This window comes from Helianthus annuus, chromosome 16 (genome assembly GCF_002127325.2).
Source record: "Helianthus annuus cultivar XRQ/B chromosome 16, HanXRQr2.0-SUNRISE, whole genome shotgun sequence".
In the NCBI taxonomy this organism is placed as follows: Eukaryota; Viridiplantae; Streptophyta; class Magnoliopsida; order Asterales; family Asteraceae; genus Helianthus; species Helianthus annuus.
Window position 1 is genome coordinate 49,783,481 of NC_035448.2, and position 12,630 is coordinate 49,796,110.

Here is a 12,630-nt window from a genome sequence, read left to right on the forward strand (position 1 = left end):
ACATCAAGTCTATGCTGCAACAGTTGTTACAAGCACAAAAGGCAACACCCACTGCTGCACCAGCTACAACATCTGCTCCATCATCTGCTCCTACTCCCACTGAACTTTGGAGTTTATTTCAACCTCTGCTTCACCAACAAAGAGAATATGCTGATCAGCAACATGAAATTCAAATTCAAAAGATCAGAAATTTAATGGAAGCTAGGTTCAAAGATACACAAGCAGATATTTAGGCAATCAAGGCCCACTTATTACAAACCACTGGCTCTGCTCCTCCTACAATAATTTTTGTTGATAATCCTCCACCAAATGATGCCAAAAAGGGGGAGAAAATGAAGCAATTAAAGAAAAAGGGATATGAAGATGGCCTATACATTGCACTCGATAACTCTAGTATGCTTGCAGAAATCCCTAGGCTAGATGGTTCCAAAAAGGTTGATGTAACCTTGAATGCCATTGCTGATGAAAAAGCAAGGCTGAAAAAGGATATGGAGGCAATGGGTAAATCAAGGTTTGAGCAGGAGAAGAAAGTTTATATGGAGATGGATGTGCAGGTTATTTCTGAGCCCAAGGATGAAGAAAGTCCTAAGCCTAAAAGAAAACAGCCCACACGAAAAGTGAGGCAACCCAAATCCATACATTCCAGACTCACAAAACACACTCCCAAAACTACCAAAAGCTCCTCACATCAAACCTCCAAACCAACAGATGTTAAAACACCTGTTGTATCAACAGCTGTTGGTACTTCAGTGATTTCAACAGATGTTACACCAACAACTACCACCACTTCAACACACACTCAATCCACTGCCTTACCAAAAATCACATCACCACCAAAAACATCCTCACTACCACCAACACCACCTGCCAAAAAGCAGAAGACTTCAGGTGACACATCATCTGTTGTAATGGCGACAGTGGTTGAAACACCAGTTGTTTCAACAACTGTTAGTCAGCCACCTACCACTCAAATCACCACCACTCAACCCACCAAAACACCACCATCCTCTCCTAAACCCAGAAGGAGAAGGATAATATTGGATGATGACTCTTCACCACCTCCAACATCTTCACAACCACTAACCCTTGTTACCATTCCAAACCCTGTTCCACTCTCTTCAGCCCAAGTCTCAAATCTAAACACTGCCATTGTTCCTGCAGGAGTCTAGTATCCCTTAGATCTTCCAGCAGTTAGAGAGGAGATAAAATCCTCCTACTCTAAAGATGACCCTGCAAAAAGGAACTTGTCATCTGTTCAAGGTTATCCTAGGCCTAATAATATATAAGAATATTTGAAGATAAAGGCTCAACAGGCAGAGGATATCTCTAAAAGAAATTCAAAGGGAAAATCTGACAAAGAGATTCAAAGATACTTTAAATATCTGCTCACTCAAGTCAGAACTCTGGAGCAGTTTTCAAAAGATATTTCTCAAAAATTATCAGAGAAGGATGATGAAACCCTGAGAAAAGATTACATTGAACACATTATGGCATTTAAGAAATACAGGGCAGAAAAGGCTCAATATAAAGAATGGACCATTAATGAGCTTAAAGAGGAGTTAGAAAGAATTGAAAAGATGAACAAAGAAAAAATAAAACATACTCCTCCTGTTTGGTCAAAATATAAGAAAAATGTACAAGAAAGAACTTTGCAGCTGAAGAGAATGAAAGAAGAGCTAATAAGAGCTGATTTTGGGTCAAGGAACCAAGTGACAAGGTGGTAAGAGGATAAAGTGTTGGCCTCTTACAAAAAGCTGGAAGAATTGAGAAAGAAAAATCCTAATGTTCCTCAAAACCTTGTTTACCCTGAAGTAGTGGTTCCAGCTAAACCACATAAGCTACAAATCAGAAGATCCACTGCTCCACCTACTGCCATCCTTTATCAAAGAAGGAAACAAAAGCACATGGATGCAGAAATAGCAGAAGATATAGCAGCAGCGGATTACATTATAAAAATGGTCCTTCGGCAGATGATTGCAAATAATCCTGAACTAACACAAGATACCAAGACTACTACTCAAAGTGTTATAACCAGGCCACAATCTCCAAACTCATCAACAATAAAAACTCTCCCAAGTAACCCAAAGGATTCAAAAATACTAAAGTGGAAATCTGATAAACAGACCCATGTATTGACTTTGCTCAGATCCAATGGTGAGGTGAAGCAAATATCAAGGGAACAAGCACTTGGCCTGGGTGAAAAAGATCTTCACTCCTTGAGCTTACACTGTGCAGGGATGAGGATGACACAGATTCCATGGACTTTGAATTACAATTCAAAGGACAAGTCAGGGAATTTTTGATGAGGCAATAAAAATCCAAGAATAATGAAAGGTTTTGGCATCATCTGTTCCAGGGGAGATTGTTGGGATTGAACCCTACCAAAGGAACAGTTGATAAAGCCAAAACTGGATCAGCACAGTGGATTCAGAATAAGCAGATGTCTGTATTCAATCTTTCCCCTTGGAAGTGGCCCTAACAACTGATGACCTCCATCCACTGTCCTACTACAACAACTGATGACCTCCATCCACTGTCCTACTACAACAACTGATGACCTTCAACATCTGATGAAGACCTAAAGACTGTTGAAGGCTAAACACTGATGCTCAATCTACTGATTTAGATCAAGCACTGCTGAAGAAATAAAGTACTGGTGGAGTCACAACAGTGGAAGGAGAAGTAGTAGTTTAGTTTCATTTCTTGTAATGTTTTGTAATCAGTAGTTTGTAAGCAGTGCTTGTAATAGATCAGTGGTTGTAGGTTGTTAGGAGGTTAGAAGTCACTTTCATGGTGACGTCAGCCAAGATGCTTCAGTGGTTTGCTCGTGTACTATCAATAGAATAGTACCCTGTACTGTTCTATTAGCTCTTTCTACACCAAGTCATTCTATAGGAACAAACTATTGTGAGCTCAGGCTGAAGGGGAGATTGTAATACCTGCATGCATTTGTAATTGAAGATTAAAATAAATTTAATCATTCGGTTCAAAGTTAAACATGTGTGTTGAAAGCAATTCTTCTGTCTGATTGTGTGTGAAAGTTTTGTTTCCATTTTAATTATAAAACAAAAACACAATCATAAGAAACTCAGATCCTAACACACTTTAATAACTAGTTTTTTATATTGAAGGAAAATTTATCAAATCATTCTTCATATGTTGTTGATTCACATATTCGTGTCTTTATGGTCTATATAAAGCGTGTTAATTTCCTGGAAGGGGGTTAGATGGGTGGTTGGGAAAATTTCATGTCTCCTTCAGCGTATAGATCTTGCGAGAACCTGGCTCAATCTTAGTAACACTTCACGAGTCAGAGCGGGCATTAGTCATCACGGGAGAAGTGGAAAATGCTTGAACCCCTTATCTATAAACTACTATCAAAACTTTAAACCAACCCTGCGAGGACTGTATCCCTGTTGACTCAGACCAAAGGGTTGAGGGTGATCACTGCATGGAAGGGGGCCCACCACTTTTCGCATTAATAACTTACTTAATTGTCTTTCAATAATCCGACCTAGTGGGACTGTATCCCTGCTGACTCAGGCCACTAGGTTGAGGGTACCGTAAACCTTCACAAGAGGGGCCTACTACTATAACTAAGATATTCTCTTAATATGCCCAAAGTGCGGAAATCATCAAAAGGATACATGAAAGATGAGTCGGAACCAAGTGATTCTTTCTTGTCTTTCTATTTTTCCTTATATTTTATTTTTGCTTTTTAGTTTATCTTTTTATAGTTTTAAAAACCTTTTCTTCAAAGTTTGGTTAGATTAGACGTTGACGATAAGTCGGTATTAAAAGCTCATATGTCCTTGGACGACCTCGGCATCTTGCCATCACTATACTACGTCCACGATGGGTGCACTTGCCCTAGAGTGTATGTAGAGTGATAGTGGAATATCATGTTTTATAAATAAAAACTTGAATCGGCGAATAAAAAGAGCTAAAAATATAACTAAAAATACACTCACACCGACACACGTTAAGTTTTTGGCGTTGTTGCCGGGGACACGTGCATTTTAAGAAAGCTTAAAATTGATGGCCTAATCATTTTCTAGCTTTTCTTTTTATATTTCCTCTTTTTCCCATAAAAAAATCTACTTTCTGCAGAATTAACACGGGGCAATGTGGGATCAACACGGGCCGTGTTAAACCTGCAGTATCTGGGAGGAGTTGTTTTCTTGTTACTAGAAGATAAACATGGGGCCGTGTTACAGGAGCACGAGGCCGTGTTGAACTTCCAGTATCTAGGAACTTGAAAACAGAATTTTTTTTCCTGGACAACACGGGTCGTGCCAGCCACAGCACGAGGCCGTGTTAACCTTCTGATCAGGCTTTCTTTTTGTTTTCGTTCGCAGAAAATTCACACAATTCTGTATAATTCATAGGAAATACAGTTTGGTGCATGATCTCTACCTCCGACAAAGACATAAAAGTACCGCTTGACGAACCCGAGCGCGTTTGGAGAAAAACAGACTTAAAGCTAAAAACCAACAAAATGCCTCAACCCAAACCCCTCCTATGGCGGAAAAACGCACTCTCATGGATTACCTACAGCCTACGGTCGGTAATCTTGGAGCCGTTATTAACCCTCCTAATGTTGATGCGAATAACTTTGAGCTTCGACCACACCTCATCCAAATGCTCCAAAAATCCGCCACTATCCATGGCCTAGTCGATAAAGATCCCCATTTACATATTACCAACTTTTTGGAAATATGTGACACCTTCCGGATCAACGGAGCCTCTAGTGACGACGTTCGCTTCCGTATGTTCCCTTTTTCCCTCAAAGACCACCGAGCGAAAGCTTGGTTAAACACCCTCCCAAGTGGGTCCTTACACACTTGGGATGAACTTTCCCAAAAATTTCTCTACAAATATTTCCCTCCCGCTAAAACCACCAAACTCATGACCGGGATTAACGCCTACTCTCAAGAAGACGGGGAATAATTGTACGAGACATGGGAAAGGTTCAAGGAGCTATTAAGGAAATGCCCACATCACAGTCTTGAACGATGGTAACAAGTGTCCACCTTCTACAACGGACTCTTGCCACACATAAGGCAAATCCTTGATTCCGGCTCTGGGGACTCCTTGGGAACCGGCGACCCGAGGAAATTTATAATCAAATTGTAGAACTTGCTCAAAACAGTTTTCAATGGCTCATTCCTTGGGGCTCAAAATCTATAAACCCAAACGCCCATAAAGTGGATGAATCCACTTCTTTGCAAGCCCAAATTGAAGCTTAACTAATAAAATAAGGAAACTTGAATTGAACAAAACGGCTTCGGTTATGGCTCGCCAAGGGTGCGGCGGCCCCCATTAAAATTGGAGTCGTATGAAAGACTTGGAAAATCAAACGGAAGTGGTAAATTACCTAAACAACTGGCCACTACCACCGAGAATTCAAAGTAACACTTTTACTCCCGAGTGGCGTAATCATCCCAACTATAGTTGGAGGGAATCGGGGGGTAATTACCAACAAAATCAAAATCAACGATCTAACTTTCAACAACAACCACGAAATGAGCAACAAGGTTTTCAACCACAACAAAAAGGAGGAAGAGAAAGGCTTGAGGATATCATCACTCGCTTCTTCTCTGAATCCGACAAAAGATACTCGGAAAGGTTCTTATAAACCGAAGCGAAAATTCGAAACCAAAGGGCTAGTGTTCAAAATATAGAAAAACAAATAAGCCAACTAGCCCAAAACTTCGCCGAGAGACCGCAGGGAGCCTTACCAAGTAACACCGAAACAAATCCAAAAGCCCAAGTAAATGTAATCAACTTAAGAAGCCGGAAGGTAGGACCCGAGATCGAAGCAACACCGCAACAACCTGATCCAATCAACACTAAAACACCCACCTCCAATAAACAAGAAAATACTCAACCCCAAAATACCGACACAACCAAACCACCCGGTCCCTTACCCCGGTCGTTTACTTCGGCAAAAGACCGATGAGCAATTCACTAAGTTTGTGAGCTTGCTTAAACAACTTCACATCAATCTTCCTTTTGTGGAAGTCCTCACTCAAATGCCAAAATATTCCAAGTTCATGAGAGACTTCCTCACTCGCAAAAGAAAGATTGAAACCATTCAACAAGTCACCCTTAGTGAAGAATGCTCGGCGGCACTCCTAAACAAGTTACCCCAAAAGAAGATTGATCCCGGAAGCTTCACCATTCCTTGCACTATTGGTGGATCACCAATAAGCAATGCACTAGCTGACTTGGGGGCTATCATTAATTTAATGCCGGCCTCTATGTTCAACCGACTAGGATTAGGTAAGCCACATCCTACAAAGATGAGCATACAACTTGCGGATAGGTCGGTAAAGTACCCTAAAGGTGTCATAGAGAACTTATTGGTAAAGGTGGGATAATTTGCTTTTGCGGCCGACTTTGTTATCCTAGACATGGAAGAAGACATCGAAATTCCATTCATACTAGGATGACCCTTCCTTGCCTCTGCACGAGCTATGGTGGACATGAGTGACGAAAAACTAACATTGAGGGTTGGTGAAAAAGAGATCAAGTTTGAAGTGGGGCAATGAGCGGAGGATGATCCGGTCAAATACCTCAATGCAATTGACTCAAGCCTAAATGACGCATTACAACGATACAACTTGGGATGTGAGTCATCCCGCACGGGTAACATTTGACCGGCTTTGGGTCTAGTCAAGGACCCTTATAAACGTGGTGCACCATGGAGGCATTGCATGGACTATCCATTAGTTTAATCTTAGTTTAATCTTTAGTTTAATGTTTTCTTTTAAGTATTAGCTTTGTAGGAATAAGGCACGCATAACACAGGATGATGGATGATGAAAAACGGAACCCATGCACGTAAATTAGAGGCCTCCCAACTCAAAAACTGCAAAACAGTGGCTGCAGCACGGGGTCGTGCTCACCTAGCACGTCTCCGTGGCCACCCCACTGTAAGTCTTCTGTTTAAAGTTTGTTACTGGCACTTTGGACATGGGTTCGTGTCCCCATAGCACGCCCCCGTGCTGCAAGTGCCAATAACCAAAAATTTTTTGCTATTTTCATACTTTTTACACATTTTACCAAAATAAATCCTATTTGGGACACATTGAGGGCAATATGTAATTTAAATGTGTAATTTGAATCGTTTGTCCTGAATCAAGCCTTACACAAAACTCGCCTTGGAATCGCTAATCACCCCAAACTTTTTCATTTTTTTTTATTATTTTCTTTTACTTATCTTGGTTTAGTTGGGTAAAATAAGTTCTAAAAGTTATGTTTTTACTAATTTACAACTGATAGCATCGTGATAAAAAGAACCAATTTAAGAAAATTATGAAAACGAGCATGAAAAATCTTTGTAAAATTTGATTGTATATACATTTTTACACTACAACCCTTTTTCCTACAAAAAGTGTGTTTTGAGCCATTACCGAGCATATGAATGTACATCTATACTAATTACTCAATTTTCGTTTCTTGTGTGAGTAGCCTGTTTGGTTCTCACGAATCTAGAACTTGACAATGCAATATGTTCCAAGTCCTTACCGACAAAAATCCAAGTAAGTGATGGAGGCATTAGGATCAACCCTTTTTTCAAATCAAAACCTTTATTTTTCTTTGCTTTACCCAAAAACTTCCCCCTAGTTAAACCCTTTAAACCCTAAAATCCTTTTCATTTCCAAACCCACAATAACAAACCTTTTCATTTTTCATCTTTCATTTTTGTAAACCTATCGGTTATGGAATTACGATTATGTCTCAGTTTCAACTTTGGCAACCAAAAAGAAATCACAAAAATTTCCCAAAGTATTTTTTTTTGCTAAACCACAAAGCAATAGAAAAACAGATACTTTACATTTTTTTCGCCATTTCAATAAAACATACCAAACCCGAACCACCACCTACCCTTTAAAGCCGTCTTGATATTTACAAGGATTTAACGTCAAAAGGAGGAGGTTTGATTAATTTTCAAGCCTATGGTAGGAGTAAGTTCCAAAACCATGCATGAGCGTTTTCACTTAATACATCATCGGCCGAGTGTTGAGTGACCACTTGTGAGGTGTGTAAATTTGTATATAACTAAATGGAATTTTATAAAGGCATGTAATGCCCAAAGTAAATAATTTTTCTTAACTTGTGTTTTAAATAAATCATGACGAGTTGTAAATAAAATAAAAACAAAATAAATTTAGAACTTGGATTCCCGACACTCTAAAGATGAGACCAAAACCTTCTCTTCTTCCTATTCCGTTTGGGTGTGTTAGCCACGTAATAGGGTTTTGTTTGAGGATAAGCAAAGATTCAAGTGTGGGGGTATTTGATGTGCTTAAAATACAAAATATAAATAATATCAAATACGACGCAAAATCAACCCTTTTTCAGTACTAATGTTTGAGAAAACTTGTTTTTCTGTTCGTTTTTAATTTACAGGGTCAAAAGAGCTTAAATGTGCCAAAGGAGCAAAAATACAGCAAAAACCAACATAAATTTAAAGAAGGAGGAATTGAGGCAACTCGCCAAGCCCCAATTCACATCCAAACCACAAGAATAGCAAGATCAGAAGACCTGACACGGGGCCGTGTCCACCAGAGACGGGTCGTGTCCACCAGACACGGGCCGTGTCCGAGACTGGATGCTGTACAGAAGAAAAGACAACAACAAAGGACAAAACTAACAGCCAACACAGGGCCGTGCTAAGCCAACACGGGGCGTGGTCAACTCAAAGATTTTCATAATCTGCGATAGTACAGCAAGTACATTGGCCACGGGTCGTGCCGTTGACACACCTGGTCGTGTTAGTACAAGATCTAAGAAGCAGTTAATGAGGAAGGGAGAGAGAGATGACCATGAGGCTATGCCAGGCGGGCATGGGTCGTGGTGAAGCCCTTGATTTCAGCTATAAATAGATGTGCTTGGTTCCATTCCAAACCATCCCTTGGCAAACCACTTCTCTCTCACTTGCCGCCACTCCACCACATCTACAACACCATCATCCACCACCATCGTTCATTTTCCATCATTTAGAGTGTGTATAGTAGTCTCAGGATTCAAGATTGATAGTAAGAGTGTTTGTCAAACAAAGGTCATGTCTGGCTAAACTCTTACATCACTTGGTGAAGACAAATCTTTTTTGTATTTCTTTTATGATTTCCAATCTTTGGCAACTTTTTAAATGGGTATATATTAATGACTTTAATAACTAGTTTTTTATATTGAAGGAAAATTTATCTAATCATTCTTCATATGTTGTTGATTCACATATTGGTGTCTTTACGGTCTATATAAAGCGCGTTAATTGCCTGGAAGGGGGTTAGAAGGGTGGCTGGGTAAATTTTATGTCTCGTTTAGTGTATAGACCATGCGAGAACCTGGTTCAACCTTGGTATCTTGCCATCACTATACTACGTCCACGATGGGTGCACTTGCCCTAGCGTGTCTGCAGAGTGATAGTGGAATATCGTGTTTTATAAATTTAAAACTTGAATCCGCAAGTAAAAAGAGCTAAAAATATAACTAGAAATACACTCACACCGACACACGTCATTAGTAGTCCCGAATGGTCGTGCGTGTATGTAACCAATTGTTTATACAAAAATAATACACGTCGTAAACTTGTATAAAGCATTTGTATAGTTTCCGAGTAGTCGTCATGTATGTAGATAGACATTTGTAAACGTAAATGTAAATATATATATATATATATATATATATATATATATATATATATATATATATATATATATATATATATATATATATATATATATATATATATATATATATATATATATATAGGGGAAGGTTCAAATGAAAACCACTATTTATTGTGAAAATTCGAAAACTAATTAAAAAAGCCAAAAAAACATACCAATTTTTTTTTTGTTTTTTGGAAACCAATTTTCGCAGGTTTTTATATATAAAAATAATTTTTCAAAAAAAAAAAAAAGAAAATTTGTGTAGTGCACATGTGTATGTGTACTACACGTGTATTATTACACATGTGTAATACAAATTTTTTTTTTGAAAAAAAGTTTTTTTATATATAAAAACCTGCGATTTTTATAAGAAAATTGAAAGAAAAAAATTGTGTGTTTTTTAGGCTTTTTTTAGTTAGTTTTTGAGTTTTCACAATAAAAGTGGTTTTCATTTGAACCATCCTCTATATATATATATACACATATGTATATAAACGTCGTGTAGCCGAAATAATAATCCCGTGTCTCGTGGGTAATTATCAAAATAATTATATAGGTGTACACTTGTTATAATCGACTCTCATTTGTTCGTTACCGCAAACAGTTCGGATAATATTATATGTTAAGATCGTACGATGACGCGTCATATTTCGTTTAGACGCTAAGATTTAATATAAATAATTATACTTATTTTATAATGTTTTCGAATTGTAGACGTTGGAAATAAATATAACTAATTATATTTATTTTACATAGTCGTCGAATAATAGATGGTTGAATTAAATATAAGTAATTATATTTATACGACATAAGGTTTCGAGTTCCGTTATCTTGTAAACCGCATTTGTTGAAACGTTATAAACTCGTTTTTTGAAATGTTTAAATCATCCAAAATAATTATACATTTATATTTATTTGTACAAAATTTCATTTGAATCCCGATACGTTTCCGTTGGTCTTAAGATTATAAATATATATATATATATATATATATATATACACATATAGATAGATATATATATATGTATATATATATATATATATATATATACATACATATATAGGATTAGGTTCAAGAGTAAACACTAGTGTAGCTTGCGAACTGAGTGAACTAATCCTAGCCATACACGTGTATAGATCAATGGCCAGGATTTGATGTTGAAACACACTAGTGTATTTTACGATTTGATGATGAGATCATGGCCATACACGTGTGTAGAGATCAATGGCCAGGATTTGTTGACTCAGTTCGCAAGTACACTAGTGTTCACTCTAGAAACCCACCCTACATATATATATATATATATAGATACATATATATACATCTTAACAAAAATCGGGCATAGTTTCCTCTGTTTTTGGAACGATCCTGACAATATAAGTTGTCGATAAATTTTCCAAACACAACAAACAATGTAACAAAAATATATATAACTTTCCGTCGTGTTCAAAACATCAATTTTTATCGGATACGAGCCTAATATATGTATTGATATATATATTATGAACCGATACGTCAGTTTGTTTTTAACTAATATATACACGATTTATATACAAAATCCATTGCACGAGTACGAGTAATTTTTAGTATGACGTTTTTACTAATCGGTTCGGTTTAGAGCTCGGTTTTGCGATTAAAACAATATTTATATAAACAATATATTATATTTTGCGTCGTTAAAACTTTACCAAGCCTCGTGTTAACTCATTGACCGAGCTTAAACGTAGTTGACCGTGTTGAGTGAGTTAACCGGGTCGACTTGTGTTGACTGAGTTGACCAGGTTGACTTGTGTGGACTGAGTTGACTGGGTTTAACCTGAACCTAAATCTAATCGGTTAACCCATGTTGACCCGGACTTGAACCGCGTTGACCTGTGTTGACCCGGACTTAAACCGCGTTGACCCGTGTTGGCCCGTGTGTTTCTCTTGTGAACCTCAACCTAATTAGTACCGAACATGAACAAAACCCGAACCCAAACCCGAAACTGACCCAGGACCGCACCCAATCGTTTCTTTGTAACCCGAACCCAACAACACAAACCCAATTGGTCCCAATCCCCAAAACCTGACCAAGAATAACCACCACCACTGCCGCCGCCGGTTGCCGCCATCGACTGCCGCCACACAGTGTCTCCGTTGTCCGCCGATGACTACCATGACCTCACCACCTCGTCGCCGCCGACGTTATTGCTGTCGTCTCCACTCGTGTCCACCTTCACCGACTAATGGTCTCCTCCGAAGACGACTACCAATGATACCCACTCAATCACCCTTAAAAGAAAAGAAGAGAAGCTTATCAAGAAGTAGATCCACTGATCTAGAGGGAGAAGAGGACAATGTGAGCTTAACGGAGAGAAGATCCTCGAACCACGGCTGCCGGTGTGTGAAACTGCCAACACCGTCGCTCAAACGGAGAAACCTATGCCGGGGATGTGTTTAGAGGGCATGATTTAGGGGGTCGCCATCGGTCCGCCGGAAAAATCCATCGTCGCCGCCCTATGCGACGGCTCACTGCCCTCTTCCACTACAGGTTCCGTCGTGCTTTGTCGCCGTAGCCGCCGTGCTCCGCCGGGTTGCCACCGGCTGGAGTTCTATAGAGAGAGAGAGAGTAGGTGGCGTGTGGGAGTGAAGAAAGAGTGTGTGTGTGTGTGTGTGTGTGTGGAGAAATGGTGTGAGTGAGTGTAGGCTACCTTTTATTGTTAAGGTTTGGGGTGTGGGTTGTGGGTTGGGCTTTTAGGTAGGTTGGGCCTGTGGCCCGTTATTGCGTTTCTACTCGTTTGTGCGGCCCGAAAGCGCTTCCAAGGCCCGTTTTCGAACCCAAACTTCGTGGAATATCGTAAAATGTCATTTTAGGATTAAAAGTATGTAAATAGTGTCGGAAGTAGATGTTTTATGATTTCTTACCATAGTTGCGTTAAAATTGCATAAAATGTTTCGGTGGTCGTT

General features: G+C 39.0%; 1 non-coding gene across 1 annotated transcript; it reads right to left on the bottom strand.

Moving 5' to 3' along the window:
• Positions 1-4,902: 4,902 nt before the first annotated feature.
• LOC118488714 lies at positions 4,903-5,009 on the bottom strand. Its single transcript, XR_004885258.1, has one exon. It is a non-coding gene; the product is annotated as a small nucleolar RNA R71 (small nucleolar RNA).
• Positions 5,010-12,630: the final 7,621 nt, after the last annotated feature.